Raw genomic sequence first — 16073 nt, 5'->3', positions numbered from 1 at the left:
TTCCGGTAATCGACGAACTGCTGCTCGGCACCGACTTTTGGATAGAGTATCGGAGCTCGTTAAATCTGGCCTAACTCTTCGTTCAATCTCGCGATACTTATCATCGACGATTCTCTCGCGAGACTTCCTAGCAGTGTTCCCTTTAACACGTTCCCTCTCGGGTCGATTTCTGCTTACTTTCGTTTTGAGCCGCGTGAGGCGTGGTATTAAGTTTTGTTTTTGAACTATGTCTGACAATTTTTATAATAGCGCAAAAATTACCAACGAAGCAATGAACTTAAATTTATTGTTTTAACAAACTCATGGTTCAACCATTTACTCTACCAAGCGAGTGTAGTATGTTCCTGCATAATATTTTTTAATGACGTCAGAATTAATTTAGAATAAAACATTTTATTTATTCAATCTGTTGCAATAGTACTAAATACTGATAAATAATATTAAATGATAATAATTTGCTCACAATCGCAAAGACATACTTCGATGAACTTTGTTGAAGCATGGCTGAATCATACATGCTGTTTATCAACAACTATCATAGTTATTACAATTTTTACGGTATCATTTTTTGCCGATTGTTAACCAAACTTTTTAACGTTATTTCAATAGAAGAAATTTTACAGCGTCTTCTTATCGAATTGAAGTTCCCGTTGGAAGAAATGCTCGTATGTGCATACGATACGATACGACAATAGCAAAATGTAAACACATAACTTTATAACAAATTTTTAAAAAATTCTTCCAATGAAAATTCCAAATGGCTTGAACGGAAAGTACACGCACCACGGAACATGTTAAACGATACGCGTTACTCTTCGGAGAACAGTCCGATCGTGGCTTTTAAGCGGCGGGGAAAAGGGGAAAGTTCCTCTCCAGCGGTGGCTTTATCTCGGTGGATCAACGTGACCGAGCGAACGAGCGGATCGTGATCCCCGAACGAATCGTCCGTGCTCGCGCAGAGGGTTACACCTGGCGGAACGATTCTCCAAGTGTTTGCTCGTCGGAAATCGTTGGACTCCGCTCGTCGACGTCCGTTTCTCCGTGGTTTCACGCGGCAAACAATGAAAATCGGGTGTCGGGCGGCCACTGTGAAAAAATTGGCGACATCGATCGCGCCTCCGCCGTTACGGCGGGTACGTATAAATTGGCTTTCCGCGTGAGTACGATCGAAACGACTGGAAGTGAATTTTCGAATTTATCTTTGAGCGAGGGTCCAACGGGGAGGGGAGGAGGCATTTACGGTCCCACGAGGAAAGGAATAAATCTGGTAAAGAGGTCGAGAGGATCAAAATAACAAGTAGCCGGATTGCTACATGGGTGAAATGGAGTCTTCTGGGGGAAGGCAACGTTTCCGTAGGAAGAAGAGAAGAATCGCTCGATCCAATTGTCCAACCCGAGACTCGAAGGCCCAGGTTACCCCTTTCGATTTTATTCAACTCGCCGGGTCAACGAGTCTTTTCTTTTGTATCTAATAATCGTTGTTGTTGCCTGTAAAGTCTCCTCGGTGCGCAACGATCGAAGAAAAAAAAAAACAAAGGAACACGCGCGCGTCGATTTTACAATTACACGGTCGATGGAGTCACGAATATTAAGTTCGGGAGAAGGGAAATTTGAACAAGCACGAAATTTGAGCCTTTCTCCCGGTTCAATAATTTTCAGCTTGACGATCACTTTTCCCGCGATCGCGCGGCAAACAACGCGAGATATCCGATTAACCGCAGAGCCGGCGGCCGCCGCGAACAACCCCCCGCCCCTGAAACGGGCGAATCGATGCTAATTGCCAGCAGTGGGCAGAATAATTTCCAGCTAAAGATATCAACCACCCGTTCAGTGAACCGGTAAACCGTGTCGCGACCAGCACCCCGCTGGACACAAAGGATCTTTTTCGCTGGCGGGGAGTGAGGAAGGGAGCTTTCGACTCACCATGGCAACAAAGTGTACAACGCACGAACGCACGCGTTGCACGTACCTGCCGAGACGGGTGGCACGCAACGCGAGACGACGCGACGCGACGACACACACACACACACAAACACATACATACAGAAGGTAGAACGACACCGCGAGGACGACGAACTGACGAACTGTGAAGAATCGGATCCTCGGGGGCGATAATCGATTATAACTAGTTAGCAGCGTGACGGCCGCGCCGGCGGCGGCCAACCGATGCGCGATAAACACATCACCTAATTACTTGCGGTGAATCGGGCTGCGTTCACGACACGCAACACGGCACGCTGCTGTCAGCCAACACACGCAACGCTCGCGTAGCGTAGCCGAGAAGACGTTCGCGTAAGCACTGTACACGTGGATGGGCGCATGGAGTGACTCGTTGGGTTATCTCGGTACAAAGGACTCGGTGCAAGGCCGAGGATGGGTCGGGAACAGCGGCAGTAGCGAAAGCTCGTTTCATCCTGCGACGCGTACCGTTCGAAGTGGCGCCGGGCGAAGGCTTTGCTCGCTTATCGCTGGGACGATGGTACCGAGCGTACACGGGCGTTCGGTGGACCGTGGTCTCGCATTGTTGTATCGTCGTATGCCGTTGAATCGCGCCCGTACCCTCCGGTCCAGTGCGTGCGGACACGAAAATTGAATTTCGCGCGCTGTCAGGGCGGAAAAAAGGAAGGGGCCGTACGTCGCATGAAAAAAGTACCGGCGGACGCTTTGTCGACTTTCACCGGCCGCATTTTCTCGCTTTTTTCTTCCTTTTTCCTAGCTTTCCCTCTCTTTTTTTCCCCCTCTTTCTCTTTCTCTGTCTAGCGTTCGACCGGCCTTTCTCTCTCTTTTTTTTTTAACGCGTTTTTACCCGCGTTCTCTATCGACCACCCTTTCTACGCCCATCAACCACCCGTCTCCTCCCTCCTGGATTTCCAGCCTGCCGCTGGAGGGTGTCGGATAACTTTCGGCTGGCTGGAAATTCGATTCGAGAGCCGCGTTGTGACGCTTCGCGTGCACCAAGATACGTTTCGCGCGGATAATAGGCCGGGGAACAGCCCATGCAGAAGAGGCTTTCCTGCGTATGGTTACTCGGAAAATTCCGTGGGACTCCCTGCTGGCAGTGAGAGTAATCCTTTTTTTCTTTTTTTTTCTTTTTTTGTTTCAATTATATTTGTCGTGAAAATTTTACAACGCGCAACGTGGTATGTGACTTTGTGTAACTATTCACGGTAAAGATACCTTTAGTCCTCTATAGTCCATTGATTTCGTTGTCAGATCTGCGGTAGTTTCGAAAAAAAAGAACACATGAGTAAATTTGAACAAATGGAACGAAAAACAATTGCAATTTTCTCACGAAATTGTATTAAAATTTGAACAAAATAAATTCTTAAATCCGTGTAGGATAATGGATTAATAATTTATCTAGGATAATGGATAAAAACTTGGATAGTGGATAGCGAAGAATTAACTTTCATTACTTTTTAAAAATTTCTCTTCTCTATATGGAGATTAAATTATCTCGAAAAAGAGGAAATAGAAAACCAATGCCACGTAATTTTATCAGACTATATCTCACGGTTGAATTCTGTAAAACTTTTTCCTTTTATCTACGCGAAAATTCTGCAAAGAGTCGGGGTACACAAGCATAATCGTGCAAGAACATTGATTCGAAAGCAACGCCCAGTCGATTTGCATGCGTCACTCGACCCTCATTCACTCACTCTCTTTCTCTTTCTCTCTCTCTCTCTCTCTCTCTCTCTCTCTCTCTCTCTCTTTCATTCCCTCTTTTCGGAGGCCGTGATCCATTTACCGGGCGTAGACTTGCAACCTATTATCGAGGAACTCATTCGCCAATGTTATTGCTCTTAAATGGCCTTGGACTTTACTGTTGTTTTTTAAGAAGCCTGAAAGCTTTTGTCAATTTCATCCGGAATGAATGCTGCGTCGATCCAGCGTATCATTTGCAATATTTCTTAATCAATTTCTTATAAAAATTTTAATATTGTGGCTATGGATATTCCAAGAATTCGATTAATTTTTTTTCATCATTGCCTTCGACTTCAAAATTCCAAGAATGCAAAGTATTTTATAAATTCAAGGACAAGGTCTGAGAATTTACTAATGTCGAATATCGTCAATTCTTTCAACTTGTCCAGTTCACGTGGCTGTCGATATCTTTGACAATTATTTGATGATTTATTTTTTAATAAATTCTAAATAAATCGTCTCTTTGATTAGCAATATCGATGTCGCCCAATTCCTCGAATAGCAGAATATTTCATAATTAATCACGATGAATCACGAGTTGAATATGTAGATTGGAACGCATCATTTCGCGACGAGATAAACGTAATGTTTAGCCGGGAAAGTTTAGCATCAGCTAGTTCGTAAGAGGCAAAGATTTTTCTGCCGCCATTCACGAGGACAGTTTGAAATGGGACTAACTTGTCCGTACTCGGCAAACAGGCTACCGAATTTACATACTTAAATGTTTAATGGTGTTTTGGAACAGGATCGAGGATGATTCAGCGGGAAAGTTCTACAAGTTGTGCCTTGATGCGTGACGCTGTGTCAGATGTTCGTTAGAATAATTTCAGCTAAAAGCTAATTCAACTAAAGTGACGATTGTTATCGTTCCAATTTGTAAGAATTAAGTGCAGCGAGACACGATAGATGTTGTGTATAAAAATGGTACAAAAAGTTACGTATTTGAATTTTGTATATATATCTAGATGTATAAAAATAGTAGTAACAAATTGGTACATATATTTATCTCCTGCTAAAATAATAATCTACAATCCCTGCATATCGTGAAAATGCAAAGAGGTTACATCGCAATAGTCGTAGAAGACGTCTGTCGCCACTCGAAATCCTTGGATTCTCGTGGGAGAATCATGCCCCGATTAGGGCACTATCTCAGACTCGGTTAGTGTCATCAAGAATTTGTGGGATTTACTTGGTGTCTGTCTAAATTGTAGAATTTAGCTAGTCAAGCCAGATTCGTAGCTGTCGATTGAGAATTCTGACCTATCGATACGATCTAATCCGCGATACACACGTTTCTCTGGCAACTGTCAATGGGTATAATAAAATACGCGTCTTTAGAAAATCACATACTTTAGAAATTTTTAGACTGTCTGGTAATAACTAAATTTAATTGTAAGACATTCTTTCTTCAATTTCAAAGCAATTGTGATGACAATTTGAATGATGTCTACTTTTACAAATTTATCAAAGAATTTTGTATCACTTTCCACAATCGGTCGCATCAAATATTTTCTTAATTTCAATTGGAAGTAGGTATAACAGCTCTTTAACTTCAATTTTATTATATAATAACATTATCAATTTTATTGGGAGTAGGTAATAACATTTATTAATTTTATTGGAAGTAGGTAACACAACAGCCCTTTTACTTTGGTAGATTTTCGAGACAAACCAACAGTGTTCTAAATTCTTCGATTCTACAAATCCACTGAGAGTGCAAATCTATTGCCCTTGTAAAACTAAAGATCTTCCCACTAATCAAGATTCAAAAGAAATCACGCACGATCAAACAAGAGCGTCAATGGAGAATATAATCGATGAAATAAAATTCGTTTCGTTGATCTCGAGACGAACGTAATCGCTCGCAAGACAAAGTTACTCTCGTCCACGAGCTTCTTTCTACTTTGCACGTAAGTTTCTACGATACATTTTCGCTGCCTCGCCGGAATCGACTCGCAGAGGGCGTAGATTTCCCCGGTCTCCTTTCAGAAAGCGGGAAATGAGATTACTTAATCCGTGTTGTTCCAGCATCGAGACCAACCGTGGAAATGAAATATTCCGCGTTACCGCGAGGTAGAACTGCGGGGGAGGAGGGTAGCTTGAATGTTCGCGGACGCGTTAATCTAATCCCGGCTAAAGGTAATTTTAGCGGTGGACGGTTGCCGGTTAATTTGCCGCGACGCGTATTCTTCGTGGCAGTCTCGTTACCTCGAGAGGGAAAAACCCTCGCGCCGCGCGTTTTTTTACATTACGTTGAAACAGCCGGAGTTAACGAAGTGATCGACAACGAGCTGCTAATATTAAAGCCCCCCTCGGAGGTTCATTGGTAACGAACTTCTTAGAAATCTGTTTATTTCGTCGTGATTGAAAATCATTTGAACGGAACGGTGTTACGGATTATGTATAGAACGGCGAAATTGGTTGAAGCGATATCGTATTTTACGAATGTCTGAGTTGAGAATGAAATAATATACGTTTCACGATGGAACGATGAATTATTTTTTAATATGAAAATCGGTGAATATTACGTGTTGAATTGCGAATTGACATAATTCTGAAAATGAAATAAGCAGCTGTATATTAGATTAGGAGAACGATGAATAACTTTTAAATATAAAATTCGAAGGTACGTTGAATGTTTATTTATACTGAATTATGACCTATTTTGCGTCGAATTTGTACTGAAGAATTTATACAGAGATAAGTAAAAGTGACAATTAGAGATAGAACAGACAATTCGACTAAAAACTAATATAATCAACTAATATAATCTTCTTCTTATGATTGTGTTAATTTAATAACCTGAACATTATCAATATGTTAAAAAACGTTTCCTTATTTTAAAATGACTAAAACGAGTATCTATAATCTTCCAAAACATCTCAATCTTTTTTTAAAATTTAATTTACGTTTTGCCATTGAAATTTTATAGCACTGACATGTACATACAGTCCTTGTGACTTTTCATGACGACGATTAATTTAGAAATAATACTTGTAGCCTTCCGAAACACTTCACGATCATTTTTTTCTTTTTTTTTTTTTTAATTTAAACGCTCGACGGAGAGCACTGATTCTAACGAGGCTGGTTACGACGACGACGATTAATTTCATTACTTTATAGTTCCTTCGGCGCGAATACGACCTGATGAAATTGATCAGTTTAATCCACGTTTATTACCTCGGCGCTTTATGTTTGGCCCCAGTTTTCCGAGGTCTTGATTTCGCGCGATAACCCCCCGAAGGGCAGGCATTTCCATCGACGTGCCTCGAGAAGTCGCCGACTAAGTAGTTGCTTTCCACTGTAATCACGAATACGCTCCCCTCCGGGACGCATTACGTCCTGCGACGCGAACACCTGAGGACAATATTGTCCAATGATCATCCTCCCGACCCTCGGCACCGTTATTTTCCACTCAACTTGTGTGTACGTGTTCCACGTTCGCGCCTCTATCCCGGGACCGGCGTTAATCCTCCTACGGGCTAATTGCACCTTTTAAGCTGCGTTCGACGATGTACGCGGCGTTCTAAGAAACAACCCCCCTGGCCTTAAACGAACTACTGCTCGAATATTCGCGAAAGGAGAAAAACTCGCGACTGGGGCATGTTCATTTTGTGAAAGGATCCTTTTCTCAATATTATTCGTAACGCAGAGTGCGACTTCGAATGAAGTACAATTAAATATATGAAATGGAGAAAATGTGTTTCGACTTTCTCATATGATATTCGTGTGCGAACGAAGGGAGGAAAGGAGGAGGAAAAGATGTTTCGCAGCAGAGGAATTTCATGAAGGAGATATAGAAATATACAGTGCTGTTCAGCAGTCTTCTTTCTGGAGCTTTGGATTCTGGAAAATATAGGTACGGGATTGCGTATGCGTGTGAATTTTATTAAATATGAATTTTACGCAATTCAATAGTCAATCATGTCAAATGTTGAAACTGTTGAAACTGATTAATTATATATACAGATTTAGAAAACAATATTCATATTTGCGAGAAAATCGTACGAAAAAATGAAAGTTTCTTCCGGCAAAATTGAATTGTAAGTACGTATATGAAGAGAACCGAGATTTTTAAGAACAAAAAATCCTCTTCAACTATGCGTTCATTCCTTGAACGTTGATCGCCGATAGATCAATCTACTGCACAAACTTCTGCCCTCGACCATAATTATAATGGTATACACGTAATAGAGAGTTCGTATAGAGAGTTGGTATCAATTCGAAACCGTAACCAGAGACCGCCGATCATCTGGTACTTCGAATCAACCCCGGAAATCAATTACCGTTTTGTTCGACGGTAGCGCGTTACAATAGGATGTAACTTTTGGTTCGATAATATCGTCGGTCGGACGGCAGGCCACACAGAAGGCGGCGTTATATAATTTAGCCGGTTTTCCTTTGATTTCAGTGGTGTTTGATCTGGCGCTCCGCCGTCGCGCTAATGTTCTCCTGCGAGTTTACGCGGCACACAGTGCACACAATCTCGGCGCATATTTGCGCATCCGGCGGAGCAAGTGCGCCTCGCCGAGGTGCATCATCGTTGTTGCATTGAATGCTTGGATGTTCCGCGTCATTTGTCGTCAAAGTTGATTGCGGTGACAGACCAAAGTGTACGTATCGTCGCGTCGCGTCCACGACCAAGGGAGAAATTGTGGGACCTGTTCCGAGATTACGTAGATTTATGGCCTTCCTCCTGGCTCGTGGAGTCTGCGAGGCTTCGCGAGTCTTTGCTCGGTTTTCGTAAATTTCGAGGTTTTCATAAAGCGATTTCTGACGGTCAGAAGTTGGTAATTTGACATTTATCCGAATTCATATATTTCTGAATGCTATTAGAAAGATTGATTTTGAAGAAAAATCCGCTGTAGTCATTAGATATTAGGTTGTAACATGTAACGACTAGTTTTACAAACCAGGGTGACATTATCTGGAATTTAGTGATTAAAGCTACTGATTAGATATTTATTTATTGGTAGATTACAAAATCTCATCCTGCAAAGTTTGTTACTTTGAAAAATACAATAAAAGAAATAGAATCCAAGTGGAAAATTTTTGTGCTTACTGAATTTACTATAAATGCACAGAAATCCGTAATTATAAAGAGATTAAATATTGTCTATATTGAAGATAATAAATTTGTAAATATATCATTTATTTTTAAAATAAAATATTTTGTTGTAAGTGTAATTATATATTTAATTATTAAATAGTTATATTGGTGATCGATTAATTTTACGATGTTTTGGTTGTTTTGCATTAAGAGATTTAATATTTTCTATATTGTAGGTAATAAATTTGTAAATATATCATTTTGTATTATATCCGTATTTAATTATTATTTAAAGACCGAAGAAACGCAATGCAATTGGTGTTCCGTCGTTCGTTTCATCATAAAATGGTAGTTTGTGTGTCAAAGCGATCCGAGTGCTTCCTTTTAGGAAGCTTTGAACTTTGAGCCAATGCAATAAGAGTTGACCGTAACGTTGATATAGATTCTCTACCTAAAATCTACCTTAGGAAAAAAAAAATATTCCGCCGTTTCGATGTAAAGAAGTTAGATTGGAAAAAAAAACATACCAATAACGAGATCAACTATATATTCTAATTGTAACTTTATTCTATGATTAACAAAATCTGAATCCGCCGAAATATATTTGATTACTATTTAAAAAAAAGAAAAGTACACGGAATATTTTACATAGTTTCGTGTAATACGTGTCTTCTCGGTACTCGAAGCTTTTAAAACAAATTTTCCAGAAAAGAATTTATCATCTAATGATATTGTCATTTGAAATATGAATTCAGAATCCTTCGTCAGAGATACTCTCTGAGAACACTATAACACAGCGTGTTGTTTCCCTGAAAATTGTATCTTCTTTCTCCAGCATGTACGTAAAACGTATCTATGATGTACGTAAAGACGTACTTATGATTTTCATGGAAGAGGGATTTGCTGTTTTTCGTAGAACTCGCATTCAATACCCGTGAAGAAAGTAAAGTACGATTCAACTTTTTTCTGCAAAGACGTACGATCCCTTTGTAATAGAAATCTACGGTATCTCCTGAATAAGATTCATGGCCCCTTGAAAATCCAAGTCAACGATCTCCATTGAATGTGTATCCACTTTGTTGCACGACATCGGCTTTCGTCTTTTTTTTTTTTTTGCCGTTATTTCGATATCCGTTAACGTTTGCTGTCGTCGTTGGAGAAATGAATCTCAGCGAGCAAGATAATGAGCACACGCGGCGGACCACGTCTGCAAAATGTTATTGTTAATTTTCTAGCTGTGGCTCGGTGGCTGTTGGCCGACGACGACGTTGAAACGACACCGCTCTTTGCAGCCCTTGGCTTCGTTTACGCTCGTCGTTTAAGTCGCGGCCAGTACACCCTCGTTATCTCTCGACAGATGTGTTTACGGAGCATGCCAACTATCTTTCATCTTGACGTTCGCCGTGTCCACGCTGTGATTAATTTCCGCGAATCACCGGTGACGTTTGGTACGAAAGGATTTTAAATAAAAATGAATTCTATTCCTGACATTTCATTTGTATCATTGGGAAGTATAACAAAATTTTCAACTTATTTAACTCGTTAAGAGCCAATGTTGCGCCAGTGCAACACTTCGCTTGCAATTCTTTTCAATCAATACTATACTACGTAAATTGTATTTTTTAACATGGGAGCATACAATGATTTCTATAATGTTATAATATTGGAATAAATCGTTGTTTGACAGTACTTTCCTGTCGTCAAACAACTTTCTCGAATTTGAAAGATCGTAATTTGTCATTTCAATTGAGACTGAATTGAAGTTGATTTGGAAATAAAAATTTGAGCATCGCGGCAGAGGCGAGCTTTACGGTCAGATATCAAAGTTTCGTACGTGCGAGTGACTTCGCGAGCGAATTGATAGAAATCTGTGAAACTAAAAGTCTGGAACCTCAGTCAAGATGAAGCGGATATCACAGTTTTGGCTCAGTTTCTATCAGTAAATGTAAAACACGGTGGCACGCGTTCCCGAGTTTCAATGCGTCAATCAGCGCCGGTTTAATTGAAGAGCTCACTAAATATCGCATAGGTTGCTGTGACGATTTTCCTGCATCAGAAGGACTCCGTGTCGACGTGGAATTTTCAAAACTCCTCGTCCAACTATCTCGTTTGTACGACTATATCCTTTGACCCGACTTCCACTCTAGCCTCGCATTTGAAGTAAGAGCCTGTTAAGAAGCCTTACTAATGACTCCACTAACAGACTCTGGACGAAATCTAATCTCTTTCCTTTCCATTCTCCTTCGTCCTTCTATCTCTGCTCTCTTCCTTCTCCTCCTCGTTACTGACGTCGTGCTGTTGTTAGAAATAAAGATTAACATTCATCGTTTTATGTACGTCCAATTGTTTTGTCATTTCAATTCCTCTCTCTTTTAAACGAAATTCTCTCATAAGAAAAGAAAGTTGATCTTCTAATGGACAGGATTTCTTCTCTAACGAAAACGAACCACTTTTTACTCTCACTTTGTCAGAAAAGGCTTTGCGAGGAATTTTTTCTAAACTGCGACTTTCGGAGAAATTAATTTTCTACTTGATAGAGAGTTCTAAGTGAAAGAGATGTTCTTTAGTTCCACTATGTTAAAAATTGTTTCGGGAAACATTTCTTTCCGTTTAAAATTCTTGCGCAGAAGAGAAAATTTACGAGAAAACTTCCATTGTGTTGCAGATTATTTCGGAAAAGATTTTTTCCAGTTAAAATTCTCACGCGAAAGAAAGAAATTGATTTTTTACTTTTACATTACATATTAATTTTCTGTTCGACATTCGACGAGAACGAGGTATTGCTGTTTCCATTACGTTAACGATTGTTCCGCGAAAAATAATTTTTTTCAACATTCTCTCACGTGAAGGAAAGAAATTAATTTTCTTCTCGATAGAATTCCGCAAAGCGTTTTCTGCACTCGTATTGTTCGAAAGATCTTGGTGAAAATATAATATAATATAAAATACGATAGAATATATAATATAAGGTAAAATTTTGTACCGTAACATTTGCGTTTCAACGATGTGTGTATATCTACTTAAGCGGATTAGTACAAGGGGGACAAAGTATCGGCAGTAGTGTTTCGACCCTCACACGAGCAACACGGAACGGCGCACCATCTTGTTTACGTTTAGAGTGAATATCATTCTGTATTATACGTTCTAGATTCTCGTTACTTGATTTTTACTCTACGATTTATTCTCCTCGCGTTTCATAATATAAAATTTGAGAATACGGTATCGTAGAATATAGAATACGCTCTCTTAAACAATAATATGGGTCGAAACGTTATTTCTTTCTAAGTGTCGTGACAAATTCTACACGTGTACACGTAAGAATTGATTTCGTGTTCGTGTAAGACACAAGTAAGTTGTATCTATTTCTACGCATAACGTGTGTCTATAATTAATCTATATTTTCTTTCTTAAAACGTTTAATGATACCGTACAAAGTTTCCACATTCAATTTTGCATGTGTTAGATATATAAAAGGTTTTGAAATTTCATTAACATTATAAGGGAACGCAGGTTTGCATTGATTGATGATTATAATCAACTTAAATATTTATTGCAAATATTTGCAATTGGTGAAGACATAACGTGCAACGAATATAGATAGCCACCTTAAATAAATATTAAATAAAATTCCATTTTCACGAAATATTAAATGCTTCCAAGTAACTTTTACGTATATTTTCCAAATTTATAATTGTAATAGTTTATTCTTGCAATTAAACTACGAGTTTTTATCCGAATTTGTATGAGTGCAAATTTGAATAAAATACAGATTTTCTACTCTTATTAAAAACAGTTGCAGCTACAATGGATGTTGAACTTGCATTTATGTTTACATTCTATATATTTTTGGGTAGTTCAACGTATTTCTATGTATTTTATTGTATCACTGCGTAGTTATAACTTCTCTAAATTTCGTTTAGAATGTATTATAACCACGTGTTGTAAATGCGCAGAAAATGTTTACAAGGATTAATGAAATTTCAAGGTATCTCGCCGCAACGTGCACGATATAGACACGTATATTTATCAAGCCAGTGTAACCTTTCCAGAAAATAACAAAAAGTCGTCAATTTCCAATTTGTAGATACGCAGTATCTTTCTCGCCAGCGAGGTAAACAACAATACGACACGTCGTGCTCCAAGCCAGCTCCACGCGATAACTTTCTCACCTTCGAATAAAGCGAACGTTCGTACCAGCAACGATTACGCTCGCATGCCGGACAAAGCAGCTTCTTTATGGAGAGAACGGCGAACGCCGCACCCTCGGTGAGTAACGCATCGCATCGCATCGCGATCTCGATTCCGCGGTACCGCTGGGGCGTTCGACGCTACCGGAAATTGGAAAACATTGGTTATCGGACGGATCTCTCGACGATTTTACGAGCTCGACCCCCCCGGTTTCGGGGGCGGGCGTTTGACCATCGAACGGCCATCGCCGATGATAACGTTGACAGCGTGGATGAAGCGTCTCGCTCCACTTGGAGTTCTCGTTCGAGCGCGTAAGTCACGCAATTTTGTCTGCATTCACGGCGGCGGGAAATCCGGCTGTCGAAATCCGCGACCGCGTGAATCCTTCGCCCACCGCTGAACGACTCGTCGCGTAATTTGTTTGGCCAATTAAAATGTAAAGCAGTCGTCCACGCAGAGAATAAACGTCGGTCTCGTTTTAATTCGCCTTAATCGAGCGACGCGGTTTGTTTCCCCGGTTAGTGCTAATCTTGTACGAAGAGGACTCTTCGTTGACAAAGGAATGAATCGGATATGCGATCTCTATACACACGTTTCATTCGTGACAAATATTCCGCGAACGAGAGTCGGTGGGTTTTAAAAAAGGAAATAAAAAGAATTTTTCTCAGCACATTTTCTAGTTTCTCTAGTTTACGTAGAAAAATTATATTTTATAGGAATATCATTTACGTTATAATTTATAGGAATATCATTTTTATTTCCTTCTCGTATTATTTTATATATTTATATAAAAATTTATGTATTATATTGTATATTTATTATCGTTTAAATTACGCTCCTTTACCCTTAACGTGTAAAGCAAAAACAATTGAATTTGATCTCTATTGCACTTGAACGCAAGTATGTACATAGTGACGCTATTCAATATTAGTTTGTGAAACTTTCTATAGCAGTTGTGTAAGTTTCAACGTCGATAGTGCTTAAGGGTCGAGAATTATGTATTAATCGTCGAATTTCTTAGTATAGTCTTTTATCCAGTACATTAATGTACGTCTCAAAGGGGAACTTCAACATCTTATGATATTTTACTACGTGAAATAACAATAACTAGAAAGAAACCTTAAATCCATTAAAAGTATATACTTAGTTAGTTCAAAAACAAATTTACTTCAAAATGTACATTAGATGAGAATAGTTTCAAAACAATGAATGGTTAATTAAGTAAGATACTCGCGTTAATTAAGTAAGAACCGTACAACCGTCGTTTAATTATTCTATATTTTTGCCACAGACAGAACAATCCCTCTCGCGAGAATAATTATTTCAAGCGTCGTTGTTCATTACATTAATATGTTGATTTCTCCGGGCATTCCATTTACGCGGCGTATTTATTTCTGGTTCCGATGCGTATCTAATCCTCGAGCTTTCGTTTACATTAATTCACAAACACCGGCTATCCTCGGTCCACCGTTCGCTCGGTATCGTTACATCGAATAATCTGCCGGCCTCGGCGAAAATATAAAATCATCGCCGAATGGAAACGAAATCCGATTAATTTTGAATATTAATTCGCGTAGGATTAACGTTGTCCGGTTGCGCGAGCCGTTCGGTTTTAATCTAATTTTAATTGAATCGCGATCCTTCTAACGCGCGCGCCACGACCGATTTTCATGCCGCGCGCGCCATCAACAACAAGCCGCGCGTACGATTTCTTCCTTTGTTTCCTTCTCTCCTTCTTTTCCTTTCTTTCTTCTTCTCTCGTTCTTTATATACCGAGCCTTTCACGCGTAGTTCCGACGGCTACTTTTCTCAAACATCAGCGGGCGCTCTACGCGCAGAATTCGCTACAAAGCGGCAAACAATACGAACGAGACAAAGAGGGAGGAGAACTGAGGCTGGTAAAGAGCTTTGAAAGTTGCTCTAAAAGCTGTTGAGTCGTTGCGCTAGTCCGAACGGGCACGGGGAACAAAAATTCTGCGAAACTGCACGGTAATTTGGGAGCACGACGTTTAATATTCGTAATCAACTTTTCGCGAATTACCACCGAACGAATTCCGCGATTCTTTCACGTTTAAGTGCTATACTTTCGAATATATACACCTCTCACACGCTTGTACACGCGTGTGTTTCTTGCATAATTTTTAATTTTAATTTTTGTAACAGTAATCCCTTTAGCTCTACCGTTGTAATATTACCTTTGCCGAAGTTTACGTGTATAATTTCTTATGCAGCAGGTACAAAAATACAGTCTTTTTCGGAATTTATAAACGCTTATAGAGTAATAAAATAACGTTAGCAGAATAATAGCCAATGTAATAAAACTGTAGGATAATAAAATGAAAATTGAAACTAATTTTATGAATAAGTAGTATATCTCAAGGAGAGTCAGGAACAAAAGATTGGAAAATTCATTTTGACGTGTCAGTGATACTATTTATAAAATTGCTAAACAAAATTCATCCAACTAAATTGTTACTCGTTCCACTGTAGTTTGTTCTTGTAATAATAAACAGGGGTTTGAGGGGTTGAAACAATGATCGATTCTTTGGAATTCATCGTTATCGTGTTTACTTACTTAATAAGACGAAAAGACAAAAAAGAAAGAATACTCGAGGGCAACGATACAATTAACAATTTAATCAGTCACTTTAATTAAAAGTGAACGCGGATGACGCTCGTTCCTCGAAGATTAACTCGCGAAAATACGCAGCTGCCTGGAGTTTCATTATCGCGGCCGAAACTCCGAAATCTTGTAAATTACGCGAGCTTACGGTCGAAATTCCCGACTGTAAAAGGAACGAGTGCAGGAACCGCATTCCCGAAGTATTAAGGGAAAAAGAAGCGGCGCGCCGGATGGAGCGAAAAAGGAGGATCGAAAGCGTGTGGTCGAGAAGTGGGAGGAGGAGGAAGAGGAGAAGGAAAAGGAGCGAGAGAGCTGGCACCCGATCGATCGACGGAGGCCGAGTTTCATCGCCGTTCCTTCGTCGACTCCGTATCGGCGGAAGGCCAGGCCAATTACCAGGACGATTCGCATTTTGCCTTGGGTGTATTATCAAATGGCGTTCGATAGTTAGCCTTCCATTTCTTCGATCTCGCTTGATGGAAACTCCCTTCTTCGTGGTACAAAAAA

General features: G+C 39.8%; 1 long non-coding RNA gene across 1 annotated transcript in view; it reads left to right on the top strand.

The window, feature by feature from the left end:
• Positions 1-13016, top strand: part of LOC122533425 — an 87343-nt gene extending 74327 nt beyond the window's left edge. Inside the window, exon 3 of the long non-coding RNA XR_006307712.1 lies at positions 12840-13016. This is a non-coding gene — a long non-coding RNA (uncharacterized LOC122533425). The remainder of the gene's footprint in view (positions 1-12839) is intronic.
• Positions 13017-16073: the final 3057 nt, after the last annotated feature.

The sequence above is a fragment of the Frieseomelitta varia genome, unplaced genomic scaffold (assembly GCF_011392965.1).
Source record: "Frieseomelitta varia isolate USP_RPSP 00005682 unplaced genomic scaffold, Fvar_1.2 scaffold_529, whole genome shotgun sequence".
Lineage (NCBI taxonomy): Eukaryota > Metazoa > Arthropoda > Insecta > Hymenoptera > Apidae > Frieseomelitta > Frieseomelitta varia.
This window is presented reverse-complemented; position numbering and strand designations above follow the sequence as displayed.